The sequence below is a fragment of the Puntigrus tetrazona genome, unplaced genomic scaffold (assembly GCF_018831695.1).
Source record: "Puntigrus tetrazona isolate hp1 unplaced genomic scaffold, ASM1883169v1 S000000003, whole genome shotgun sequence".
Lineage (NCBI taxonomy): Eukaryota > Metazoa > Chordata > Actinopteri > Cypriniformes > Cyprinidae > Puntigrus > Puntigrus tetrazona.
The window spans coordinates 3,595,039-3,601,433 of record NW_025047683.1 but is presented as its reverse complement, the minus strand read 5'-3'; positions in this window follow the sequence as shown (position 1 = coordinate 3,601,433).

The following is a 6,395-nucleotide window of genomic DNA, read 5'->3' as shown; positions in this document are numbered from 1 at the left end:
ATTGGGCATGATTTTATTTAATAAAGGCCCTGGATGAATGTTTTCTATAAGGCTCATGCCACAGACTAACCCCATCACAATAACACTTATGTGGGCATGATTTTATTTATTAAAGGCCCTGATGAATGTTTTCTATAAGGCCTGCGCTCAAAGACTAACCCCATCACAATAACATTTATTTGGGCATGATTTTATTCTATAAAGGCCCTGATGAATTTTTTTCTATAAGGCCTGCGCTCACAGACTAACCCCATCACAATAACACTTATTTGGGCATGATATTATTTAATAAAGGCCCTGGATGAATGTTTTACAAAGGGCCTGCGCCACAGACTAACTCCTACACAGTAACACCTTATTGGGCATGATTTTATTTAATAGAGGCCCTGGATGAATGTTTTCTATAAGGCCTGCGCTCACAGACTAACCTCATCACAATAACACTTATTTGGGCATGATTTTATTTAATAAAGGCCCTGATGAATGTTTTCTATAAGGCCTGCGCCAAAGACTAACCCCATCACAATAACATTTATTTGGGCATGATTTTATTCTATAAAGGCCCTGGATGAATGTTTTCTATAAGGCCTGCGCTCACAGACTAACCCCATCACAATAACACTTATTTGGGCATGATTTTATTTAATAAAGGCCCTGGATGAATGTTTTCTATAAGGCCTGCGCCACAGACTAACCCCATCACAATAACACTTAATTGGGCATGATTTTATTTAATAAAGGCCCTGATGAATGTTTTCTATAAGGCCCAAGCGCCACAGACTAACCCCTAACCCTAACCCTAACCCTAACCCTAACCCTAACCCTAATCCTAACCCTAACCCTAACCCTAACCCTAACCCTAACCCTAGCCCTAACCCTAACCCTAACCCTAACCCTAACCCTAACCCTAGCCCTAGCCCCAGCCCCCAACCCTAACCCTAACCCTAACCCTAACCCTAACCCTAACCCTAGCCCTAGCCCTAGCCCCCAACCCTAACCCTAACCCTAACCCTAACCCTAACCCTAACCCTAACCCTAGCCCTAACCCTAACCCTAACCCTAACCCTAACCCTAACCCTAACCCTAACCTTATTGGGCATGATTTTACTCTATAAAGGCCCTGGGTGACAGTTTTACACAGGGCCTGGGGTCACAGACTAACCCCATCACAATAGCACTTATTTGGGCATGATTTTATTTAATAAAGGCCCTGATTGAATGTTTTCTATAAGGCCTGCGCTCACAGACTAACCCGACACAGTAACGCTTTATTGGGCATGATTGTATTTAATAAAGGCCCTGATGACAGTTTTCTTTAAGGCCTGCGCCACAGACTAACCCCATCACAATAACACATATTTGGGCATGATTTTATTTAATAAAGGCCCTGGAAAATGTTTTCTATAAGGCCTGCGCCACAGACTAACCCGACACAGTAACGCTTTATTGGGCATGATTTTATTTAATAAAGGCCCTGGATAAATGTTTTTTAAGGCCTGCGCCACAGACTAACCTCTGCTTACAATAACACTCTTATGGGCATGATTGTATTTAATAAAGGCCCTGATGACAGTTTTCTTTAAGGCCTGCGCTACAGACTAACCCCATCACAATAACACATATTTGGGCATGATTTTATTTAATAAAGGCCCTGGAAAATGTTTTCTATAAGGCCTGCGCTCACAGACTAACCCGACACAGTAACGCTTTATTGGGCATGATTTTATTTAATAAAGGCCCTGATAAATGTTTTCTTTAAGGCCTGCGCCACAGACTAACCCTCATAATAACACTCTTATGGGCATGATTGTATTTAATAAAGGCCCTGATGACAGTTTTCTTTAAGGCCTGCGCCACAGACTAACCCCATCACAATAACACATATTTGGGCATGATTGTATTTAAAAAGGCCCTGGAAAAAATGGTTTCTATAAGCCCTGCGCTCACTGACTAACCCCTCACATAATAACGCTTTATGGGCATGATTTTATTTAATAAAGGCCCTGATGACAGTTTTCTTTAAGGCCTGCGCCACAGACTAACCCGACACATTAACGCTTTATTGGGCATGATTGTATTTAATAAAGGCCCTGATGAATGTTTTCTATAAGGCCTGCGCCACAGACTAACCCCGACACAGTAACTCTTCATTGGGCATGATTTTATTTAATAAAGGCCCTCGATGAATGTTTTGTATAAGGCCTGCCCTCACAGACTAACCTCCGACACAGTAACTCTTTATTGGGCATGATTTTATTTAATAAAGGCCCTCGATGAATGTTTTTCTATAAGGCCTGCCTCACAGACTAACCCGACACAGTAACGCTTTATTGGGCGTGATTTTATTTAATAAAGGCCCTCGATGAATGTTTTTCTATAAGGCCTGCGCCACAGACTAACCCACACAGTAACTCTTTATTGGGCGTGATTTTATTTAATAAAGGCCCTGGAAAATGTTTTCTATAAGGCCTGCGCCACAGACTGACCTCCCGACACAGTAACTCTTTATTGGGCATGATTTTATTTAATAAAGGCCCTCGATGAATGTTTTCTATAAGGCCTGCGCCACTGACTAACCCCTGCATAATAACACTCTTATGGGCATGATTTTATTTAATTAAGGCCCTGATGACAGTTTTCTTTAAGGCCTACCCTCACAGACTAACCCGACACAGTAACTCTTTATTGGGCGTGATTTTATTTAATAAAGGCCCTGGAAAATGTTTTTCTATAAGGCCTGCGCCACAGACTAACCCGACACAGTAACGCTTTATTGGGCGTGATTTTATTTAATAAAGGCCCTGGAAAAATGTTTTCTATAAGCACTGCGCTCACTGACTAACCTCTGCATAATAACACTCTTATGGGCATGATTTTATTTAATAAAGGCCCTGGATGACAGTTTTCTTTAAGGCCTGCGCCACAGACTAACCCGACACAGTAACTTTTTGTTGGGCATGATTTTACTTAATAAAGGCCCTGGAAAATGTTTTCTATAAGGCCTGCGCCACAGACTAACCCGACACAGTAACGCTTTATTGGGCATGATTTTATTTAATAAAGGCCCTGGAAAAATGTTTTCTATAAGGCCTGCGCCACAGACTAACCCGACACAGTAACGCTTTATTGGGCATGATTTTATTTAATAAAGGCCCTGATAAATGTTTTTTTTAAGGCCTGCGCCACAGACTAACCTCCTGCATAATAACACTCTTATGGGCATGATTTTATTTAAAAAGGCCCTGGATGAATGTTTTCTATAAGGCCTGCGCCACAGACTAACCCCATCACAATAACACTTATTTGGGCATGATTTTATTTAATAAAGGCCCTGGATGAATGTTTTCTATATAAGCCCTGTGCTCACAGATTAACCCCATCACATAAACACTTTTTGGGCATGATTTTATTTAAAAAGGCCCTGGATGAATGTTTTCTATAAGGCCTGCGCCACAGACTAACCCCATCACAATAACACTTATTTGGGCATGATTTTATTTAATAAAGGCCCTGATGAATGATTTCTATAAGGCCTGAGCTCACAGATTAACCCCATCACATAAACACTTATTTGGGCATGATTTTATTTAATAAAGGCCCTGATGAATGTTTTCTATAAGGCCTGCGCCACAGACTAACCCCATCACAATAACACTTATGTGGGCATGATTTTATTTAATAAAGGCCCTGGAGGAATGTTTTCTATAAGGCCTGCGCTCACAGACTAACCCCATCACAATAACACTTATTTGGGCATGATTTTATTCTATAAAGGCCCTGGATGAATGTTTTCTATAAGGCCTGCGCCACAGACTAACCCCATCACAATAACACTTATTTGGGCATGATTTTATTTAATAAAGGCCCTGGATGAATGTTTTCTATAAGGCCTGCGCCACAGACTAACCCCATCACAATAACACTTATTTGGGCATGATATTATTTAATAAAGGCCCTGATGAATGTTTTACAAAGGGCCTGCGCCACAGACTAACCCTACACAGTAACACCTTATTGGGCATGATTTTATTTAATAGAGGCCCTGATGAATGTTTTCTATAAGGCCTGCGCCACAGACTAACCCCATCACAATAACACTTATTTGGGCATGATTTTATTTAATAAAGGCCCTGGATGAATGTTTTCTATAAGGCCTGCGCAAAGACTAACCCCATCACAATAACATTTATTTGGGCATGATTTTATTCTATAAAGGCCCTGGATGAATGTTTTCTATAAGGCCTGCGCCACAGACTAACCCCATCACAATAACACTTAATTGGGCATGATTTTATTTAATAAAGGCCCTGGATGAATGTTTTCTATAAGGCCCAGCGCCACAGACTAACCCTAACCCTAACCCTAACCCCTAACCCTAGCCCTAACCCTAATCCTAACCCTAACCCTAACCCTAACCCTAACCCTACCCCTAACCCCAACCCTAACCCTAACCCTAACCCTAACCCTAGCCCTAGCCCTAGCCCTAACCCTAACCCTAACCCTAACCCTAACCCTAACCCTAACCCTAACCCCAGCCCTAGCCCTAGCCCTAACCCTAACCCTAACCCTAACCCTAACCCTAACCCTAACCCTAACCCTAACCCTAGCCCTAACCCTAACCCTAACCCTAACCCTAACCCTAACCCTAACCCTAACCTTATTGGGCATGATTTTACTCTATAAAGGCCCTGGGTGACAGTTTTACACAGGGCCTGGGGTCACAGACTAACCCCATCACAATAGCACTTATTTGGGCATGATTTTATTTAATAAAGGCCCTGATAAATGTTTTCTTTAAGGCCTGCGCCACAGACTAACCTCTGCTACATAATAACACTCTTATGGGCATGATTGTATTTAATAAAGGCCCTGATGACAGTTTTCTTTAAGGCCTGCGCCACAGACTAACCCCATCACAATAACACATATTTGGGCATGATTTTATTTAATAAAGGCCCTGGAAAATGTTTTCTATAAGGCCTGCGCCACAGACTAACCCGACACAGTAACGCTTTATTGGGCATGATTTTATTTAATAAAGGCCCTGGATAAATGTTTTCTTTAAGGCCTGCGCCACAGACTAACCTCTGCTATAATAACACTCTTATGGGCATGATTGTATTTAATAAAGGCCCTGATGACAGTTTTCTTTAAGGCCTGCGCTCACAGACTAACCCCATCACAATAACACATATTTGGGCATGATTTTATTTAATAAAGGCCCTGGAAAAATGTTTTCTATAAGGCCTGCGCTCACAGACTAACCCGACACAGTAACTCTTTGTTGGGCATGATTTTACTTAATAAAGGCCCTGGAAAATGTTTTCTATAAGGCCTGCGCCACAGACTAACCCGACACAGTAACGCTTTATTGGGCATGATTGTATTTAAAAAGGCCCTGGAAAAATGGTTTCTATAAGCCCTGCGCCACTGACTAACCTCATGCATAATAACGCTCTTATGGGCATGATTTTATTTAATAAAGGCCCTGGATGACAGTTTTTAAGGCCTGCCCTCACAGACTAACCTGACACAGTAACTCTTTATTGGGCGTGATTTTATTTAATAAAGGCCCTGGAAAATGTTTTTCTATAAGGCCTGCGCTCACAGACTAACCCACCCATTAACTCTTTATTGGGCATGATTTTATTTAATAAAGGCCTCGATGAATGTTTTCCATAAGGCCTGCGCCACAGACTAACCCCGCCACAATAACACAGATTTGGGTATGATTTTATTTATTAAAGGCCCTGATGAATGTTTTCTACAAAGGCCTGCGCTCACAGACTCGCCCTGCAAAGCAGCGACGCAGGGGCACGAATTTCAGAGTTTTTAGAGAAAAAAAAAAAAAAAAAAAAAATTAAAGTTGATGTAAAAGTTGTTCTGGTAAACGGCCACCTCCGGGTCGCGGTGAAATTTGAATCGTGCCCGAAGAGGCCTCTCGGTCGGCCTGACTCGAGCCTCGGAGGGTATGGAAGTCGGACCTTTCTCGGTTGACTTAGTGCAATTTTCAAACGAAAATCATCCAGGCGCATATTTCAGCCGATCTCGTCCGGGTTAAGTGCGACTTCTCGACGCTTTCCCACTCGACCCCGCCTCCTGGAGGAAATTTTTTCGCTCAAAACCTAAGTCCAAACATCCAGGCGCATATTTCAGCCGATCTCGGCCGGGTTAAGTGCGACTTCTCGACGCTTTCCCACTCGACTCGCCTCCTGGAGGAAATTTTTTTTCGCTCAAAACCTAAGTCCAAACATCCAGGCGCATATTTCAGCCGATCTCGCCGGGTTAAGTGCGACTTCGACGCTTTCCCACTCGACCCGCCTCCTGGAGGAAATTTTTTTTCGCTCAAAACCTAAGTCCAAACATCCAGGCGCATATTTCAGCCGATCTCGCCG